This window comes from Scyliorhinus torazame, chromosome 12 (assembly GCF_047496885.1).
Source record: "Scyliorhinus torazame isolate Kashiwa2021f chromosome 12, sScyTor2.1, whole genome shotgun sequence".
NCBI classification, from domain to species: domain Eukaryota; kingdom Metazoa; phylum Chordata; class Chondrichthyes; order Carcharhiniformes; family Scyliorhinidae; genus Scyliorhinus; species Scyliorhinus torazame.
This window is the reverse complement of record NC_092718.1, coordinates 204,010,183-204,032,697: the sequence shown is the minus strand read 5'-3', so window position 1 is coordinate 204,032,697 and position 22,515 is coordinate 204,010,183. Positions and strand designations below refer to the sequence as shown.

Here is a 22,515-nt window from a genome sequence, read left to right as displayed (position 1 = left end):
CACCCCAGAGGCAGTGTGGATTGCAGCAGAATTGAATTAGGAACACAGATATTCAGGCTGCCATTTTATTCTAACTGTGGTTGGGCTGAGGTCTCAGTTTTCCCTCGTAGGAGCTGGCAAGGCTGTTTAAATCCTCCGACAGGGAAGGATCTGGGGCTAAAATGGGAAAGTCGCAAAGTTAATTGGAGATCAATTTATCCAGATCTCGGTATAAAAATAATGTGACTGTCATGACCAGGTCTTGACACAATGGGCGCGATTTAACCAAATGGGCACTATGTCCCAAAGCAAGCGGGTTTAGCACAACGCTATCTAACCTTTTTATTTAAAGGGGCAATTTAGCGTGGCCAATCCACCTAACCTGCACATCTTTGGGTTGTGGGGGTGAGACCCACGCAGACACGGGGAGAATGTGCAAACTCCACATGGACAGTGACCCAGGGCTGGGATCGAACCTGGGTCCTCGGCGCCATGAGGCAGCAGTGCTAACCACTGCACCACCTGACTCGGTTCGATACGGGGCCTCAGCGGGGAACGCTGGACCTATACATGCATACATACACACAGTTGGCTGGACAGCTAGTTGGTGATGCAGAGTGAGGCCAACACCTTGGGTTCAATCCCCGTACCGGCTGAGGTTATTCATGAAGGCCCTACCTTCTCAATCTTGCCCCTCACCTGAGGTGTGGTGACCCTCAGGTTAAATCACCACCAGTCAGCTCTCCCCCTCAAAGGGGAAAGCAGCCTATGGTCATCTGGGAATATGGCAACGTTACTCACTTTTACTTACATACATATATACGTATGAACATTCAAATTAGGAACAAGAGTAGGCCCCTTGGCCCCTCAAGCCTGCTCTGCTATTCAATGAGATCATGGTTGATTTGTGTAGAACTTCAACCCTACATTCCTGCCTACCCCCGATAACTTTTCACCCCCTTGTTAATTAAAAATCTATCTAGATCTGCCTTAAAAATATTCAAAGACTCTGCTTCCACTGCCTTTTGACGAAGAGAGTTCACGACTCTCTGAGAGAAATAATTTCTTCTCAACTCTGCCTTAAATGAGTGACCCCTTATTTTTACACAGTGACCCCTGGATTGGCCACGCTAAATTGCCCCTTTTTTAAAAAAAAAAAGGTTAGGTAGTGTTGTGCTTCACACGCTTGCTTTGGGACATAGTACCCATTTGATTAAATCTAGTTCTAGATTGTAGAGTCATAGATGTTTACAGCATGGAAACAGGCCCTTCAGCCCAGCTTGTCCATGCCGCCCAATTTCTATCACTAGACCCACTTGCCCGCATTTGGCCCATATCCCTCTATACCCACCCTGCCCATGTAACTGTCTAACTGCTTTTTAAAAGACAAAATTGTACCCGTCTCTACCACTGCCTCAGGCAGCCCCTTCAAGATGCTCACCACCCTCTGTGTGAATAAATTTCCCCTCTGATCTCTTTTGTATCTCTCCCCTCTCACCTTAAACCTATGCACTCTATTTCTAGACTCATCCATCTGGTCAATACCCCTCAGGATCTTAAAAGTTTCAATCAAGTTCCCTCTAACTCTTCTGAACTCTAGTCGATACAAACCTAATCTCTCCAATCTTTCCTCATAAAACAACCCACCCATTCCAGGTATTAGGTGATTTAATATTCAGTCCTCTAGTTAAAACAATGGTTTGGGATTGTGCCATTAATTGATGATCCATGAGGCGTTTATTGATGATCCATGAGACGTTTTAAGAAAGAGGTTTGTCAAGTGAGATTTAGAATTAGACTAAGTGGATTGTACTGGGGAGAAAAGCCTGGTACGGTATTTAGGCGGCACGGTAGCACAGTGGTTAGCACTGTTGCTTCACAGCTCCAGGGTCCCAGGTTCAATTCCCGTTTTGGGTCACTGTCTGTGCGGAGTCTGTACGTTCTCCCCGTGTCTGCGTGGGTTTCCTCCGGGTGCTCCGGATTCCTCCCACAGTCCAAAGATGTGCAGGCTAGGTAAATTGGCCATGCTAAATTGTCCCTTACTGACCAAAAAAGATGGGCGGGGTTACAGGGTTATGGGATAGGGTGGAGGTGTGGGCTTAAGTAGGGTGCTCTTTCCAAGGGCCAGTGCAGACTCGATGGGCTGAATGGCCTCCTTCTGCATTGTAAGTTCGATGAGTATTGTTGGGCTGTATAGTCTATTCTTGTGCTGTAAAATTCTACTAATTCCACCTTCATTTGAGCAAATTTTTATTTGTTCTGAAAATTTATTCCAATGGGGTTTTTTTGCAAAGCGGCCTCCAGTTTCCGTGGGAGAATCGGAGATCACACAGGAGTGAAACATCCTTACCACTGACACACCGACCTGTCTAATTGAGCAAATTGAAAGTGGCCGTTGGAAAGCACTCTGCTGTGTATCATCCCCTTGGGAATTGCAGTGGGCTTTGGGCAGGCAGAGGACGTCCGAGATTCCTGACAGGAACTTCTGGCCTTGAAGAGATGGGGGAAGGCAGCAATGTGACGGGTTGATAAAGCCCGAAGTCTAGGCCTGACCCCCATCCGCTGTACAGATCCAAATGAACTACAAAGCTCTGGGAAGAGCTACAAGGATCTTTCAGGATGGCTAATTGAGGTAGACGTACATGAGCGGTATTCTGCGACCCCCCGCCGGGTTGGAGAATCGGCGGGCGGGCAGTGTGAGTCCCGCCCCCGCCGGCTGCCGAATTCTCCGGCACCGGGAATTTGGCGGGGGAGGGAATCGCGTCGCGCCGGTCGGGGTCTGTTGGCAGCGCCCCCCCCCCCCCCACCCCGGCGATTCTCCGGCCCGCGATGGGCCGAGTGGTCGTCCGTTTTCGGCCGGTCCCGCCGGCGTCAATTACACCAGGTACTTACCGGCGGGACCTGGCTGCGTGGGCGGCCTCCGGGGTCCTCTGGGGGGGGGGGGGGGGGCGCGGGGGGATCTTGCCCCGGGGGGTGCCCTCATGGTGACCTGGCCCACGATCGGGGCCCACCGATCCGCGGGCGGACCTGTGCCGTGGGGGCACTCTATTCTTCCGCGTCGGCCACTGTAACAGTCCGCGATGGCCGACGGGGAGATGCACCCCCCTGCGCATGCGCTGGGATGACGGCAGCACATGCTGGCGCTCCCGCGCATGCGCCAACTTGCGCCGGCTGGCGGAGGCCCTTCGGCGCCGGTTGCCGTGGCGCCAAGCCCCTTCCACGCCGGCCGGCGCAAACCACTCCAGCGGCGGAATCCTCCACTCCTTCGCACCGGAGTTGCCCGCCCCGCCAGTTTTCGCAGAATGCCGCCCAAGGTTCTGTTTTCGGTGTCAATATCCAGTGATATTGCAGCCTAGGGCCGAATAAAATTGCGGCTGGGACCAATAAAATAAAAAGGCACATTATCCAGCTCATTTGGGATCGAAACACAAGTGGATAGGCAACAAGAGCAAAGAAATGAATCTCCCAGGTAAATGACGATAAAGCCAATCTTAACAATAATTACAATGTTTTGATACATTCACTGGTCTCCGGTGTCTAAGTAAATATATGCATCATTCATTGTGGTGTGAAGCCAGGCAAAGCTTCATGCTTGACCTCTGGTCTGTAAAGAGTTCATTCATATCAACTGGGACTGCAGAAGAGGTGGTATAATTGGTGGAAATTGTCCAGTGCTATGCGGACAGCAGTGGGGGCCATAAAATCAATCGCCATTCTCAATATGGATTGCTATGCCATTTAGTTCTCCTGCAGAGTGTGATCCCTGTAAATGTTGGGTGAGATCAGGCACAGAGTCTGCTGTGATGCCGTGTGGTGGGATAGATTCCAGGCGCTCACTGTTGAGACTCATGCAAGGCCAGGATATTCGCTGATGATTGCACATTGTTCAGTGCCATCCACAACTCCTCAGGCAGTGAAGCATCTGAGGGACATCATCAGGCTTGGGATAATAAATGGCAAGTGACATTCATGGTGTACAAGTGCCAGACAATGACCATCCCCGACAAGTGAGACTCTGACCATCTCCCCTTGACATTCAGCCGCAGCACCATTGCTGAATCCCTCACCATCAACGTCCTGGCGGTTACCAATGACCAGAAACGGAACTGGATCAGTCATATAAATGCCGTGGCTACAAGACCAGGTCAGAGGCTGGGCATTCTGCAGCAAACAACTCGCCTCCTGACCCCCCCCAAAGCCTGTTCATGGTCAGTTAGCGATGGACAACAAATGTTGCCCTTGCCAGAGCCACTTGCATCCCATGAATGAATTAAAAAAAGGCTGATTTACAAGAAAGATTATACCTGTAGAACTGTATCCCAGTGACGGTAATTGCCTTTGAGGCGGGAAGGGAATGAAAGATTAGGTTGATATTCCTGTACTTTGGTGATAGTCTGCGCTGGGTTGCTTTGCAGGGCAGGACGGGTTGCCAACTTCATACTTAATTTTCCTAAAAGTACGCAGAATACATTGGTTAATATTTTACAATTCAACAATACCCTTACTATCTAAATATATTACAAAGTATATATATTCAAAAGACAATGCACCGCCTCCTAATTCAACAAAGGCCGAAGGTGCTTTATCTAACTGGACCCAGCCGTATGTGGACGATGGACTTCCCTTCTGGTTATTGCAATTTTCATTACCAGCTTCTCTTGTCAGGTTTTCTCTGAGACATCAACTGACCTCATCGTGTTTTTAACTGCATGTGTGTTTTCATCAGTTTATGTACATTGACCAGAACCAATCAGAATTAACAGTGCAGAAGTAGGCCATTCGGCCCATCGCGTCTGCACCGGCTCTTGGAAAGAACACCCTACCCAAGGACAACACCTCCATCCTATCCCCATAACCCAGTAACCCCACCCAACGCTAAGGGCAATTTTGGACACTAAGGGCAATTTATCATGGCCAATCCACCTAACCTGCACATCTTTGGACTGTGGGAGGAAACCGGAGCACCCGGAGGAAACCCACGCAGACACGGGAAGAATGTGCAGACTCCGCACAGACAGTGACCCAAGCCGGGAATCGAACCCGGGACCCTGGAGCTGTGAAGCAATTGTGCTATCCACAATGCTACCGTGCTGCCCTAATCAATATAAGATGCCTACAGTATTTCAGCACTCTAATTGTTTCATGCTCAGAATGGGAAACATCATAAAGGAACGCTCCAATGAACCCACTGACTCCCCGATTTGAGCCCTTCAGATATAAGATTCAGTTGCGCCTGTCTCTTCAAAGGAAAGCAGCAGCGGCCAAAGCAATCCTCTTGTTCTTCTGCAAGATCCACTCCTGTTTCCTTCCATTCAGTTCCTATATAATGCCAGTTGGAGTTGAAGTGTCTGCTGTAGTATGTAGGCAGCACCTCCCATCCTAGTGTAGTGATTTCTGTAGAAGACTCATCTGGACCCGAATCGTTGGGGGTGATTTTAAACCCACACTAGTCCTTTAAAGAAGGCGCCCTGATTGAGGAACTGCTTGCCAGCCCTATAAGTCCCCGTCCTGCCAGGGTGACAGCGTAAATCACGCCTGCTCATTTTTCTCTCTCTAAGAGGCTCACTATCTGAAGTGAAAACTGGTCTGTGCGACTGGAGAGCTACACTCCAGATTTCAGTCTGAGCCTGGCACTTTGCGAAATTGTGTCAGACACCGCGTGTTAACTCTGTTTCTCGCTCTGCAGATGCTGCCAGACCGGCTGAATTCATCCCCATTTTCTGTTTTTGTGACAGATTTCCAACATCTGCATCTGCTTTTACTTTCCACCCAAAGTCCCTCGGGGGTTTCTTTGCTCCCCAGAGAGATGGCCATTTCTTGCCGCCGGCGTTGGGGACGCAGCCTCCCCCGCCTGGTGATAGCCATTACGGAAACCTGGCTGCAGGAGGACAAAGTTTGGGTCCTGAATATTGAGGGGTAAATGACATTCAAGAAGAATAGGAAGCCAGGTAAAGGTGGAGGGGTAGCACTGTCAATCAAGGATGGCATTGGTGCAATAGTTAGAGATAACCTTGTTTCAGGAATTCAGGATATGGAATCAGTTTGAATGGAGATGAGGAATAGTAGAGGAAAGTAGTCACTAATCGGAGTGGTCCACAGGCCCTCTAACAGTAACCAGAATGTAGGACAAAGTATACAAGAAGAAATATTGGATGCTTGTGATAAAGGAACGACAATGTTTAGCACAGGGCTAAATCGCTGGCTTTGAAAGCAGACCAAGGCAGGCCAGCAGCATGGTTCAATTCGCGTATCAGCCTCCCCGAACAGGCGCCGGAATGTGAATGATACCTGGAATGAATGGGTTGTCCTATAAGGGTCGGTTGGACATGGTGGGCTTGTTTTCACTGGAGTTCAGAAGAGTGAGGGGTGACTTGATTAAAGTATATAAGATTCTGAACGGTATTGACAAGGTGGAAGTTGAAGGATGTTTTCTCTTGTGGAGTCAGTCCAGAACGAGGGAGGGCACTGTTTTAAAATTAGGGGGTTGCCCTTGTAGGACAGAGATGAGGAGAACTTTTCTCCCTCAGAGGTTTGTGCGACTTCGGAATGCTCTGTCTCAGAAGGAGGTGGCAGCGGGGTCACTAAATATTTTTAAGGCAGAGGTAGATAGATTCTAGTTGGGCGAGGGAATCAAAAAGTTGTCGGGTGTAGATAGGAATGTGGAACTCAACACAAACAGATCAGCCATGATCTTATTGAATGGCAGAGCAGGTCTGAAGGGCCGAATGGCCTACCTCTGCCCCTATTTTGTAGGTTTGTCTGTTTGTATTTGACAGGTGGAAGCGGAAACAATTTCAGGCAGGGGATTCCTTTCCATCTGCTCCACGGAACGAGGATGTCCATCTATTTGGCCTCATTCACAAAAATAGCATTTGTTGTCCATCAATAATTGCCACAACTGAGTGGCGAGTGGTTAAGAGTGAACAACATTACTGTGGGGCCTAGCGTCAATGTGGGTCAGACCAGGAAAGCTAAGGGGACATTAGTGAACCCGTTGGGTTTTAAATTGCTGTTAGTTTCATGGTCGTTGTTACTTTGAATTCCAGATTGTTGTGTTATGCTCCTTCGTGTAGCATAAGCTGCTTCCTTGATGTACGCTCTGACAAAGGAAGGTTCAGACTTGGAGATAGGTTTGACACATTTATTGAACAGTTAACAATTCTCCTACTTGAGTTCGACTGTTCTGCTAATCTTGTTATAGTAACTCAGTCTAACTAAACAGTCTGCTCTAAGCCACGTGGTGGGTATGATGCTTCTGATCTGCCCCTGTCCTTCTCTCTAAGTGTCGCCTGTGGAAAGAGAAAGAGCATGTGTGCCCTGTCCTTTTATATGGGTTGCCGCCTTGTGGTGGTGTCACCTCTGGGTGTCTTGACTGCCCATTGGCCATGTCCTATTCTGTGTGTTCATTAGCTGTATGTCTGCATGTCATAATGTCTCTGGTGCTCCCTCTAGTGTTTACTTAGTAGCAGTGTATTTACATTAACCCCTTGTGTATTTACAGTGATGCATATCACCACACAGATTTTATTAATTGAATTCAAACTCCACCAGCTGCCGTGGTGGGATTTGAACCCTTGCCTGCAGAACATTAACCTGGGCCACTGTTTTACGTGTCTAGTGACATTACCCTCGGGCTACCTTCTAAATTGTAAAACGCTAGAAACAGAAAGGGACTTCCGTCTCGTTGACACAGATCTTCACAATGTCATGACCAAGTACAGAAAATAATCAAGTTGGCTCAGGGAATGCAGGCTTCTGTATCTAGAGGACTGGAATGCGAAGGGGTGGGAATTAAGCTTAAGCTATGCAATGCCCTGGATCGAGCATACCTGGAGTACTGTGAGGAGTTCTGGGCGTGGCAGCTGAGGAAGGATATACTGCCCCCAGAGAGAGAGAGAGAGGTTTGGAGTTACCAGATTGATACCTGGATGCAGTTCAAGGAGAGATTACACACACTGGGTCTGTATTCCCTGGAATTTAGAAGGTAAAAGGGATGATTTGAACAGATTTTTCAAGATGTATGTTGCTCTGTTTACTTGCTATCAATATGGCGGTTAATAAGGTCACCTTTCTTTATCCTAATTCTGAGTATGCTTTCAGAGTCGCCAGGTATCTCTCGATACCGCCACAAGGTTCAACCCGAATACCGATCAAAGAGCCAATACACCAGTTAGTTAGTTCAAAGTTAATACTACTTTATTTACACACCGTGTGATCTACTCATGCACAATAACACTACAGGCTAAACTATATCTATCACTAACACCAATACTTAACTTCGGGTGCCCACTTAGGTCAGAGGAACATTGGCCATTGTTCGGATCTGAGGCTGTTGGGTTCGAAGAGGTAACAGGAGTACAGCTAAGGTCGTCCGTCTGGTAGCGTGCGTTGACCTTGAACTTACTTGCTGGTGGAAGGGTCTCTCCGCTTGAGAGCCAAATCCAAGAGAGCGAACCTTTCACGGGGGTCCTTCTTATACTTGGAGGGGCTTTGCGCGCTTTTAGGCGAGCCTTAAACTTGGTCCCAATTAATTGGGCAGCTTCTCGATCACTGCCATCGATCTAAGCCAATAAAGGGGCGGGTGCCTTGATGGCTGGGCGTGTCCTAGGTGGCCGTTGGCCTTGCTTTGTTTGTGTCTCCTGGTTGGGGTAGTGGCGCTGGACTGTCTGGGACAGTATCGGCTACCTGTTCTTTGTTTCCCAGAGATGAGCCATCAATATGTAAATCGACCCAGAGTTTCGGTTCCGTCTGCTGACTGCCTTCCAAATATACATTCAGCTCTGTGCCTGCTTGTTGCTTCGTATTGTCCATTTTTCCCTATTGGCTCTGCGAGTGTCCATTTTGTATACTGAAATTGGCCATCCCAGGTGGCTACATGTTGAGGGGATCAGAAAAGTTAAGTAGAGAGAGCAAAACTACTTCCACTGATTGGGGAGTCGTGGGCAAGGGGGACATGGCGAAAAAGTTAAAGCGGAGCTTTCAGGAATGAAATAAGGAAACACTTCTCATCAGAGAGGGTGGTGACGGTTTGGGACTCTCTCTAGCAAATGGCAATTGATGCTGGATCAGTTGTCAATTTTAAATCTATGATTGATAAATTTTTGTTGAACAAAGGTATTAAGGGGTATAGGTCAACGGTCAAATGTAGGATACAGGTCATAGGTCAATATGGAGTTAGGCCGTGGATGAGCCATGATCTCATTGATTGGCTGAAGAGGGCTGAAAGGTTAAATGGCCTGCTCTGTTGCTGAGGGTCAGATTTTCTGTGCCCCCCGCGACGGGTTTCTGATCGGCTGGGCCTTGGCCAGCAGCGGGATCTTCTAACCCCACCGCTGTCAACGGGGTTCCCATTGTTTGAACCCTCCCGCCGCTGGGGAACACTAAGTGGGCACTCGCTGTCGGCTGGACCGGAAAATCCCACCGACAGCATGAATGGCTGGAAAATTTCGGCCTATGGTTCTAATAAGCCTTGACCCCTGGGATCTTTGTGCTCACCAGGGGTGGAACTTTCCGTTCATGTCAGCATCAGGATACATGGCGGGCCGGACTGGAAAATGTGGAGTGTGGTCAAAAGTCGAAAATGCGGCAACAGGAAAACAATTTTCAATCTTCCCCCTCAGCGCTTTCATGGCGGGTTCATGCCTTTCCCGCTGGTCAACATCAGGATCTGAAATTGAATTGCAGATCATGAATGCTCACTTAGGGGGATGCAGACCAGAATCTTACACCCCTGTGATAGCTTCCGCCCCCTGAATGGAAAATCAGAACGATCTGCAAACGTGGTGTGCACCTGGTGCAGGAGATCTCTTTTACTTACCCACTACGAGACACGGCCTACACCATTTACACCACCCTTCTCCTGGGCAAAGGCAGCATACCGCGCCTCAGCTGGTACATACATGAAGGAAGAGAGGAGGTTGGAACACACAAAGGAAGGGGAGCGGGATTCTGTGATCCTGAGGCGTTTCCCGACGGTGTCAACGCACCTCAGGATCAGCAATTCTGGCCCCTGCCAGGGGCCAGCACGGCACTGGAGCAGTTTGCGCCGCTCCAGCTGCAGATCCCGGCGCGAATTGGGTGCCACGGGATCCGCGCATGCGCAGTGGCACCGGCGCCAACGCGCGCATGCGCAGTGGCTTCCTTCAACGCACCGGCCCCGACGCAACATGGCGCAGGACCACAGGGGCCGGCGCAGAAGAAACGAGACCACCAGCCAGAGAGGCCGGCCTGCGGATCGGTGGGTCCCAATTGCGGGCCAGGCCACATCGGTGGCCCCCCATCCTGGAGTTGGACCCCCCTCACCCCCCACAGGGGACCCCCCTCGCCCCCCCGATTCTTCCACACCGAGTTCCCACCGGCTGAGAGCAGGTGTGGACGGCGCCGGCGGGACTCGCCATTTTCACGACGGCCGCTCGGCCCATCCGGGGCTGAGAACTGGCCGGCGGGGCCGGGTAGAGCGGCCCCCAACCGGCAGTGCGCCAATGGCAAATCGCATGCTGGCGTCGGGGCGGCGTGGCGCAATTCGTGCCGGGCACGGGGATTCTCCGGCCTGGCCCCGGGCTGAGAGAATCCCGCCCAGGATGTTTGGGAGGCGAGGTCCAAGTTTATGGGGGCGGGGGGGGGGGGTAAAGGCAGGTAAGGGCAACTCTGCAAGGGTTGGGGGCAGGTGTTCTGGGGGCGCCCGGATATGGCCGTCAGATGGCCGACTTCCCACCCGACGAGCCATGAGATTTGACGTGGAATTCACGGTTGCATAATTAATTAGCTGGACATCGCATGATACAGTGGGTGTACCCTCCACTCTCTGTGCCAGGTGTCCCTCCCAACCCCACCGCCCCGCCACAGGTCTAAGCCCCAGAGCGGAAAATTTCAGCCCAAATATTCTCAGCCAAGGTAAGGGATTGTCAACAAGGAGGGATTTGTCATTTTTCTTTTATAATGAAGCGAAAATCCCAACCGCGCTCCGTGATTGGAGATCATGACAATCATAGAATTTACAGTGCAAAAGGAGGCCATTCGGCCCATCGAGTCTGCACCGTCCGTTGGAAAGAGCACCCTACCCAAGCCTGTGCCCACGCCTCCACTGTAGCCCATAACCCAGTCACCCCACCCGACCACTTTGGACACTAAGGGGCAATTTATAATGGCCAATCCACCTAACCTGCACATCTTTGGACTCCGGAGCGCCCGGAGGAAACCCATGCAGACGCGGGGGAGAACGTGCAGACTCCGCACATACAATGGCCCAAGCCGGGAATCGAACCTGGGACCCTGGAGCTGTGAAGCAACTGTGCTAACCACTGTGCTACCGTGCCGCCCTGAAATCCCAAGAGCTGGGCTGCCTTGAACGTGTTTTCTCATTGGTAGTGGGTGTTGACACCTCCGCGGTCCCATGCCAGGAGAGAGCGCAGCTTTCAAAAGCAGCTGAGAGGAGGAATTGCTGGTTAAACCAGTCAAGGCAAACGACACAATCCTCACCGTCTGCAGCTCCACCTCATGAAAGCTCGGTGACTGTGAAACTGCATCAGCAAAGTGCTGACATCATTCTGTGCAGCTGCTAGCTGCCTCCTTCACCATCTGAAGTGTTTGGTCGAAAGCACAAGGTAAGCTAGTAAATATTTTCGCCTTTGGAAAAAAATAACGACATTCTTTTTCTTGCGTGCAGTGACATAGATGTTGAGTCGTTATTTGCCTGAGAGATATATAACAAGATATCTGGAAGCCACAGAGAACAACCAGTGGGTGAGAGTGGGCGAAACAGTAAGATAGAAGGCACCGATTCAACAGGGATAAAATGTGTGTTTGAAATTGATGGAAAGGGACTGTGCGAGATGCAAGTATGAAAAGGAATGGATGTCAGTGAATAAAAATGGGAATAGGAAGTGAGTTGAAATCCTGGTCAGGTAGCCAAATTCATACTGGTGAGGCTTGATTGAGATGATTTGAAAAAAAATCAAGTCTTTCACGTAATGGCATGCAGGAGATTTTGATTCTTTATTGGGGCTCCTGGGGAGCGCAACATTTCGGGGGAAAAAAGAACGAATTCCAGGTTTAGGGTGGGAGTGCGGGGGAGGGGCGGGGGTGGTAAAGGATCAGACAATGTGATAAATTGACTGATTTTTATTCCCACTTCAAACTTGGCAATGTTGAGAGAAGAACTTTTCTGACGAAAAACGCACACATGGTTCTTAAATTGTAACATGGTACTTCAATAAAATTTGGTTTAAAACCTGGAAAAGATTACACACAGCTTCTGTGCAATCAAAGAGTGGAGATGACATCCAGAATCAAGTGAACCTTGAGCTGCTTAGCCTTCAGAATCCTCGGATGAAACTGCAGCCTTCAGATCAGTGGCTGCTTTTGAGGTTTTCTATTGATTGCATGGAATCCTTACCTGGTGTGAGGTTTAGAGTGGGGGGGCGGGGGGTCTTTTCTTCAGATCAACCACAGCTGAGTGTGTGCCTTGGGCAGTGATGGTCACGCTAGGTTGCTGAATGCAAACGGTGCTCTTGCTGCTCGTTCAGAGAGAAGAAAACCTGCAATTGATTTTCTGTTGCGATATTTCCTCTAAACATTGCGTCGCAATTTATCTGTACCGGTATGTATTTTATCATGTCTTAGATCTGTTTGTGCTGCATTTATCCTAAATGTGCCTGTACATATGGTTTCCTCTTAAAATGTACCTGTTTCGATGTAGCACCTATTTAAAATTTACTTGAATGTGTTGAATCCACATTAAATTTCCCCACATATAATTCGCACTTTAATTTTAGTGCATATATTTTACCTGTCATTATCGTTTCACCTTTAATTTACTCGAACATGTTCTGTACAGCTTAAATTTACCTGTTTATCTTGCATAATATCTCATATCTCCTGCATATATTGTACCCATTTTAAATTTATCTCCGTACCTTACGAATGGCTGAATTTGCTGCATTCAACTTAGATGAACCTGTGGCATGTCCACATTAATTTTTCCCTATCCATAATTGTATCTGCCTTAAAGTTACCCATATCTAAGAATGATTAGCTTTAAATCATAGAATCACAGAATTTACAGTGCAGAAGCAGGCCATTGGGCCCATCGAGTCTGCACCGGCCCTTGGAAAGAGCACCCTACCTAAGCCCACACCTCCACCCTGTCCCCGTAACCACACCTCACCTTTTTTGGACACTAAGGGCAATTTAGCATAGCCAATCCACGTAACCTGCACATCTTTGGACTGTGGGAGGAAACCGGAGCACCCGGAGGAAACCCACGCAGACACGGAGAGAACGTGCAGATTCTGCACGGACAGTGACCCAAGGCGGGAATCAAAGCTGGGACCCTGGAGCTGTGAAGCAACTGTGCTAACCACTATACTACCGTGCTGCCCATAATGTGCCGTAATTACGTTCATGTTGGATTTACATGGTAAAGTAATCAGCTGAATTTTCAAAAAATTTGTTAAAAGGCCTGTCAAACTACTCATCTTCTGGTGCATGGTAATGAGCTTTTTTAAAATTTAGAGTACCCAATTCATTTTTCAATTTTTGGGGACAATTTAGGCCAACCCACCTACCCTGCACATCTTTGTGTTGTGGGAGCGAAACCCACGCAAACACGGGGAGAATGTGCAAACTCCAGACGGACAGTGACCCAGAGCCGGGATCGAACCTGGGACCTCGGTGCCGTGAGGCATCAGTGCTAACCACTGCGCCGCCGTGCTGCCCTATAATGAGTTAATCCTCAAAGGGGTTAGCATTGAGTGAACTGAAACAGAGATCATTTTCCAGGTTCCCATTTTTAAAGTGGTTGGAAAAAAGAACCCTGAACAATTAACGCAAGTGCATTCTTTTGGCTTTGAGTGAGGGAAAGCAATCGCGGTGATACTTAATGCTAAATGGGACGGCAGTCGAAAGATCCAAAAGTACATATCTCCCAGGTCCCCTGATAAAGTTCAGGCTGTCAGTTTACCCAAAGGCTGATACAGAAGTCTGAGAACACGCACGAACAGACTCAAAAACAGCTTCTTCCCCACTGTCACCAGACTCCTAAATGACCCTCTTATGGACTGATTTCATTAACACTACACCCTGTATGCTCCATCCGATGCCAGTGCTTTTGTAGTTGCATTGTATATGTTGTGTTGCCCTATTATGTATTTTCTTTTATTCCCTTTTCTTCTCATGCACTTAATGATCTGTTGAGCTGCTCGCAGAAAAATACTTTTCACTGTACCTCGGTACACGTGACAATAAACAAATCCAATCCAATCCAGGCAGGAAGGCAAGCCTGTGCCATTGAATATACCGGGCAAGCTTTCAGCCAATGGAACTGCGAGCATTTAAGATGAAATTTAATTTGGGGACAGTCACACTCTGATTCCGTTCCTGCCCCTGAGGCATGTGGAGTGGAAAGGGTACTTTCTGTAGCGGCTACAATCTCTCCCAGTAAAGACACAGAGAGAATGGGGGGGGGGAAGTGTAAATCAGATGGGTCACACCACCACTGGCCCTGGATACCTCCTACGAACTGGATGGCAGCGGTGTTATTAAAAGCCTGCAGTCTGCCCACTAGCTGAGTGGCACAAAAAACAGCAATAGTTGACAACCATTCAGAAGGGGGAAAAGGGACAATGTTTTACTTTTGAATGGGTGTGAAGCGAAGTCCTGTTATCAGATGAGCAGAGAGACTTAAGTGCATGGGATCAGGGGTAGGCCATGTATTCCTTTGGACCAGTCTTGCCATTCAACGAGAGCATGGCTGGTCTCTGGTCGAACTCACCTGTATCTGTTGCACATCCCTTAATAACTTGGTCACCAAAAATCTATGTCTCAATTTAAAATTAACAATTGATCTAGATCAGTGTTTTTCAAACTTTTTTTCCCGCCAGCTGACCTTCACGATCAATGACGGTTGACCTTCGCACCCAGGCCAGCCGATCTCCGTGACCCACGAGGTCCGACCTTCGTGGCCCACCATTATTTCTTCCCTTTAATGCAACAGGTGAGCCTGCTTGATCCTCACAATCTCACTTGCTTTCTCATTCAATGTTACATTTCTGCTAAGGACATCAGCTGGTGATTTAAGTTCTCACTGCATAGAATCATAGAATCATAGAAGTTTACAGCATGGAAACAGGCCCTTCGGCCCAACCAGTCCATGCCGCCCAGTTTTTACCATTAAGCTAGTCCCAGTTGCCCGCACTTGGCCCATAACCCTCTATACCCATTTTACCCATGTAACTATCTAAATGCTTTTTAAAAGACACAATTGTACCTGCCTCTACTACTACCTCTGGCAGCCCATTCCAGACACTCACTACCCTCTGAGTGAAGAAATTGCCCCTCTGGGCCCTTCTGAATCTCTCCCCTCTCACCTTAAACCTATGCCCTCTAGTTTTAGACTCCCCTACCTTTGGGAAAAGATGTTGACTATCTACCTTATCTATGCCCCTCATTATTTTATAGACCTCTATAAGATCACCCCTAAGCCTCCTACGCTCCAGGGAAAAAAGTCCCAGTCTATCCAGCCTCTCAAACCATCAAGTCCCGGCAACATCCTAGTAAATCTTTTCTGCACTCTTTCCAGTTTAATAATATCCTTTCTATAATAGGGTGACCAGAACTGCACACAGTATTCCAAGTACCAATGTCATGTACAACTTCAACAAGACGTCCCAACTCCTGTATTCAATGTTCTGACCAATGAAACCAAGCATGCCGAATGCCTTCTTCACCACCCTGTCCACCTGCGACTCCACCTTCAAGGAGCTATGAACCTGTACTCCTAGATCTCTTTGTTCTATAACTCTCCCCAACGTCCTGGCCTGATTCGATCTGCCAAAATGCATCACCTCACATTTATCTAAATTAAACTCCATCTGCCATTCGTCGGCCCACTGGCCTAATTGATCAAGATCCCGTTGCAATCCTAGATAACCTTCTTCACTATCCACTGTGCCACCAATCTTGGTGTCATCTGCAAACTTACTAACCATGCCTCCTAAATTCTCATCCAAATCATTAATATAAGTCACAAATAACAGTGGACCCAGCACCGATCTCTGAGGCACACCACTGGTCACAGGCCTCCAGTTTGAAAAACAACCCTCTACAACCACCCTCTGCCTTCTGTCGTCCAGCCAATTTTGAATCCAATTGGCAACCTCACCCTGGATCCCGTGAGCTTTAACCTTCTGCAACAACCTACCATGCGGTACCTTGTCAAAGGCTTTGCTAAAGTCCATGTAGACAACGTCTACTGCACTGCCCTCATCTACCTCCTTGGTCACCCCCTCAAAAAACTCAATCAAATATCCTTTGATCATCCTTTGCTCATCCTTTGAAAAAAAGCAAGAGGTTTGCCCTCGAATTATTCATGCCTTTGAAGTTTTGAGGGTTTTAAAGGATTTTAAAACTTTCATCGACCTATGTACATAGAATTTACAGTGCAGAAGGAGGCCATTTGGCCCATCGAGTCTGCACTGGCCCTTGGAAAAAGCACCCCATTTAAGTCCACAGTTCCAACTATCCCCGTAACCTAGTAACCCCACCTAACCCTTTTGGACACTAAGGGCAATTTAGCATGGCCAATCCAGCTAACCTGCACATCTTTGGACTGTGGGAGGAAACCAGAGCACCCGGAGGAAACCCACACAGACACTGGGAGAATGTGCAGACTCCGAACAGACAGTGACCCAAGACGGGAATCGAACCTGGGACCCTGGAGCTGTGAAGCAACTGTGCTAACTACTGTGCTACCAGCTGACCTAACCATTTACCAGTACCTCCCTGCATATAACATGCATAGGCTTTGCATCCTGATTTTCTTTGGCACAATTAAGAAAGCCTCACATCAATAAATCATTTTTAGACTGCATTGTACCCGACTTCAGTTTTTTCTTTGTTGGGTGCTCACCAGAAGCTCTGGAGCTCTGCATACAGCTCACACCAGCGCTGCTTTGTCCTTCCCTGGACTCTCCTGCGAGGCTCTCTCCTGCAAATTTGGTTATGATATCCTGGCCTGTTTGTGTCTCTGACCATCTCTTCCTTATTACAAAATGACCCATCTTCAGTGTTGCCAATCGGCATCGGAGTAATGTTGCCAATTAATAATGATGCTCTTTGGAGTCGCCAGGTATCAAATGATACGATCAAACGATCAAAGGACCACACAACCAGGTAGTCAGTTCAAGTTCAAAGATGGTTTATTTACACACAAGGATTACTTCGACATGCAACACAAAACACTACAAGTTAAACTACATCTAACAACTGCAATAACCTATACTTAACTTCAGGGCAACTGGCTCTATGCAGATGGACAAGGCCTTTGTCCGGATCTTGCGTGGCTGGGTGGAAGAAGTGGCTCTGTTTCTGCTGGGATCATCCGTCTGGTAGCGATCGTTGGTCTTGAACTTGTCTGTTTGGTCATTATGCTGCACTTGGGTTGGCATAGGCCGGATCCAAGAGAGACCGAGCACATGGCTGTGCCTCTTCTTATCCCTCTGGGATTTCGCGCTTTTTGGGGCAGTCCTTAACTTGGACCCAATAATTCGACAGGCTTTGATCACTGCCTTCGATTTTGGCCAATAAAGGGGCGGGAGCCTTGATGGCTGGGCATGTCCTTCGCGGTCATTGACCTTGGCTGTTTGGCCAATAAAGGGGCGGGTGCCTTGATGGCTTGGTGTGTTCTTAGCGGTCATTGACCGTGGCTGTTTGGGCTTTCTTAGCAAAGGGAGTGGCGTTGGTTAGTCTGCATCTGTATCGGTTACCTGAGTGCAGTCCTTTTGTTCTGGGGAAATGGGCCATTAGAATGCAAACGAGCGGGGGTTTTGATCGCGTCTAGTTATCTGGGTTGCAAATACACACACAAGCTCTGAGTCTGCCTTGAGTCCTGGGTGGCCATAATTCCCATGGTCTTTTGCAGGTGACCATCTGAGATGGCTGTAGCGCACAAAGACTCCCGAGAGACGAATAGAGGTGAAGTCAATGAGGCTTTATTAAGCGTGACTCGTTCCCCGCAGTTCAGCAACAGACTTGAGCTGCGGGGAGAATTCCTGGTTCTTATACTCCGCCTTCAGGGCGGAGCTAGAGATCAACAGCCAACCAGGACCCGGGATCTGTCAGCCAATGACATCACGGCTTCACAGTCCCACATGACCCCTAATGCATACTACCACATTCACCCCTTGTTAAAAATGAACCCGGCGGGGTGGTGCTTCGCATGGTGGTAGGGGTTTACAAGGCTGGTCCTGGGAGGAAAAAAACTTTTGCATGTCATTACAGTGCCCTACACTGGGCTATGTACAGGGTTTTTTGTTTTGAACTATTTACAGTATTCGTAAGAGGGAAAAGGAAAAAAAAACATTCTCGTTAAAGTCTACAACATTCTAGTGTTACACTGATGCCACGATTCGGGCGGGCGGTCTGGTCGTCCTTGTCGATCGCCTCAGCCCCGGTGGTGGTGGTGCTTGTTCCAGTGTTGTCGCCTCCGGGAGCTTTACGGTTTCTGCTTCAGCTTCACTTCTGGTCGGACCTGGGAGGAGGACCGATCCTCCCGGGAAGGGGGCTGTCGCGGGGTGCGCCGGTGGCAGGGAGGGGGTGATTGGTGTCGAGGGGGTGTGTGTGTTGCCGGCGGGCGCCAGATCTCGCAGGGAGACCGTGTCCTGTCGACCGTCGGGGTACTCCACGTAGGCGTACTGCGGGTTCGCGTGGAGGAGGTGAACCCTCTCGACCAACAGGTCCGACTTGTGCGCCCGCACATGTTTCCGGAGCAAGATGGGTCCTGGGGCCGCCAGCCAGGTCGGCAGCGACGTTCCAGAGGAGGACCTCCTGGGGAAGACAAGGAGGCGCTCATGAGGCGTTTGGTTAGTGGTGGTACACAGTAGCGACCGGATGGAGTGGAGGGCGTCCGGGAGGACCTCCTGCCACCGTGAAACTGGGAGATCCCTGGACCGTAGGGACAGTAGGACGGTCTTCCAGACCGTGCTGTTCTCCCTCTCTACTTGCCCGTTCCCCCGGGGGTTGTAGCTGGTCGTCCTGCTCGAGGCTATACCCTTGCTGAGCAGGAACTGGCGCAGCTCGTCACTCATGAAGGAGGACCCCCTGTCGCTATGGACGTATGCGGGGCAACCGAACAGTGTGACTATGGTGCTAAGGGCTTTAATGACTGTGGCCGCTGTCATGTCAGGGCAGGGGATGGCGAAGGGGAAACTGGAGTACTCGTCCACCACGTTCAGGAAGTATGTGTTGCGGTCGGTGGAGGGGAGGAGCCCTTTGAAATCCAGACTGAGGCGTTCAAAGGGACGGGAAGCCTTGATCAGGTGCGCACTATCCGGCCTGAAAAAATGCGGTTTGCACTCTGCGCAGATGTGGCAGTTCCTTGTGACTGTATGGACCTCCTCCACGGAGTAGGGGAGGTTGCGGGACTTTATAAAATGGTAGAACCGAGTGACCCCCGGGTGGCAGAGGTCCTCGTGGAGGGTTTGAGACGGTTAATTTGTGCGTTGGCACATGTGCCGCGGGATAGGGCATCGGACGGCTCGTTCAGCTTTCCGGGACGGTACAAGATCTCATAGTTGAAGGTGGAGAGCTCGATCCTCCACCTTAAGATCTTGTCATTTTTAATTTTGCCCCACTGAGCATTATCGAACATGAAAGCTACCGACCGTTGGTCAGCGAGGAGAGTGAATCTCCTGCCGGCCAGGTAATGCCTCCAATGTCACACAGCTTCCACTATGGCTTGGGCTTCCTTTTCCACTGAGGAGTGGCGGGTTTCTGAGGCGTGGAGGGTTCGGGAGAAAAAGGCCACGGGTCTGCCCGCTTGGTTAAGGGTGGCCGCTAGAGCTACATCGGAGGCGTCGCTCTCGACCTGGAAGGGGAGGGACTCGTCGATGGCGCGCATCGTGGCCTTTGCGATATCCGCTTTGATGCGGCTGAAGGCCTGGCAAGCCTCTGTCGACAGAGGGAAGGTCATGGTCTGTATTAGGGAGCGGGCCTTGTGTGCGTACTGGGGGACCCACTGGGCGTAATATGAAAAGAACCCCAGGCAGCGTTTTAGGGCTTTTGAGCAGTGAGGGAGGGGAAATTCCATGAGGGGGCGCATACGTTCGGGGTCGGGGCCTATTATCCCATTGCGCACTACATATCCCAAAATGGCTAGCCGGTTTGTGCTAAAAACGCACTTGTCCTCGTTGTATGTGAGGTTCAAGGCTTTAGCTGTCTGGAGGAATTTTTGGAGATTGGCGTTGTGGTCCTGCTGATCGTGGCCGCAGATGGTTACGTTGTCGAGATACGGGAACGTGGCCTGCAACCCGTGTTGATCAACCATTCGGTCCATCTCCCGTTGGAAGACCGAGACCCCGTTTGTGACGCCAAATGGGACCCTTAGGAAGTGGTATAATCGCCCGTCTGCCTCGAAGGCTGTGTACTTGCGGTCACTTGGGCGGATGGGGAGCTGATGGTAGGCGGACTTGAGGTCCACGGTGGAGAAGACCTTATATTGGGCAATCCGATTGACCATGTTGGATATGCGGGGGAGAGGGTACGCATCTAGCTGTGTGTACCTGTTGATGGTCTGGCTATAGTCTATGACCATCCTTTGCTTCTCCCCTGTCTTTACTACTACCACCTGTGCTCTCCAGGGACTATTGCTGGCCTGGATTATGCCTTCCTTCAGTAGCCGCTAGACTTCGGACCGAATAAATGTCCGGTCCTGGGCGCTGTACCGTCTGCTCCTAGTGGCGACGGGTTTGCAATCCGGGGTGAGGTTTGCAAACAAGGATGGGGGCTCAACCTTGAGGGTTGCGAGGCCGCAGATTGTGAGTGGGGGTATTGGGCCGCCGAATTGGAAAGTTAGGCTCTGCAGATTGCACTGGAAGTCTAATCCCAGTAATGTGGGTGCGCAGAGTTGGGGAAGGACGTAGAGCCTGTAGTTTTTAAACTCCCTCCCTTGCACCGTTAGGGTCACTATGCAGAAGCCTTTGATCTGTACGGAGTGGGATCCTGCAGCTAGGGAAATCTTTTGCACACTGGGACGGATGGTCAAAAAACAGCGTCTTACCGTGTCGGGGTGGATGAAGCTTTCTGTGCTCCCGGAGTCGACCAGGCATGGTGTCTCGTGTCCGTTGATCAGCACCGTTGTTGTCGTCGTCTGGAGCGTCCGGGGCCGTGCTTGGTCCAGCGTCATTGAGGCCAGACGTGGTCGTAGTGCTTCAGCGTCTTCCTCGAACCCCGTGGAGCCGTCGATGCTGGGGTCCATTGTTGCCGTCCAAGATGGCGGCGGGGGTGAACAAAATGGCCGCCCCCATGCATCGCACATGGCTGGGGGGTCACAAGATGGCGGCGGGGGTGGACAAAATGGCCGCCCCCATGCGTCGCGCAGGGCTGGGGGGTCCCAAGATGGCGGCGCCCCTCCTCCCCTCGTGGTGGCCGGGACCCAAAATGGCGGCGCCTGCGGGTCGCACATGGGATGCTGGGGGGGTTGGGGAGCGTTTGGAACGCTCAGGACTCCTTCTTCTCCGGGGACAGCGGCGACCCCCCGGGACCGGCACACAGCCGCGAAATGGCCCTTTTTCCCGCAGCTCTTGCAAATCGCTGCGCGGGCCGGGCAGTGCTGCCGGGGGTGTTTCACCTGGCCGCAGAAATAGCAGCGGGCTCCCCCGGGACGACTTGGCGTCGGAACCGCGCAAGCCTGTGGGGGGGGGGTTTGTCGCGATGGGGGTCCACGGAGCCCAAGGGGCTGCCGCGCGGTCGGGGCCGTAGGCGCGGGCATTTCGCGCGGCCACATCTAGTGAGGCTGCAAGGGCACGTGCCTCAGAGTCCTAGCGACTCTTTTTCTAAAAGTCTTTGGCGGATTTGGGGAGAGTTCATACCAGCCACAAACGCATCGCAAATTAACATGTCCGTGTGTTCAATCGTGTTTACCGGCGGGCAGCTGCAGGCCCGTCCCAAAATTAGCAGCGCGGCGTAGAATTCGTCTAGCGATTGTCCGGGACTTTGCCGTCTCGTTGCGAGTTGGTAGCGTGCGTAGATCTGGTTCACTGGGCGAACATAGATGCTCTTTAGTGCTGCGAACGCCGTCTGGAAATCCTCTGCGTCTTCTATGAGAGGGTAAATTTCCGGGCTTACCCTCGAGTGCAGGACCTGTAGTTTCTGGTCTTCTGTGATCCGGCCGGGGGCCGTTCGGAGGTAGCCTTCGAAACAAGTCTGCCAGTGTTTAAAAACTGCTGCTGAGTTCACTGCGTGGGGTCTGATCCTCAGGCATTCCGGGACGATCCTGAGCTCCATAGTCCTTTAAGCACGCTTAATAAATTGTAGCGCACAAAGACTCCCGAGAGACGAATAGAGGTGAAGTCGATGAGGCTTTATTAAGCGTGACTCGTTCCCCGCAGTTCAGCAACAGACTGGAGCTGCGGGGAGAATTCCTGGTTCTTATACTCCGCCTTCAGGGCGGAGCTAGAGATCAACAGCCAACCAGGACCCGGGATCTGTCAGCCAATGACATCACTGCTTCACAGTCCCACATGACCCCTAATGCATACTACC

The 22,515-nt window shown here is 50.3% G+C and overlaps 1 protein-coding gene across 4 annotated transcripts in view; it reads left to right on the top strand.

Annotated features, from left to right (window-relative positions):
- LOC140386893 (rap1 GTPase-activating protein 2-like) overlaps positions 1–22,515 on the top strand; it is a 618,530-nt gene that overhangs the window by 52,961 nt on the left and 543,054 nt on the right. The window contains exon 1 of one of the 4 annotated variants that reach the window (XM_072469734.1): positions 14,859–14,971. The exons of the other annotated variants lie outside the window; for them this stretch is intronic. The gene's annotated coding sequence lies outside the window, so the exon portion shown is untranslated. Of the gene's footprint in view, positions 1–14,858; positions 14,972–22,515 lie in introns of those variants that run through there. 4 annotated transcript variants of the gene reach the window in all.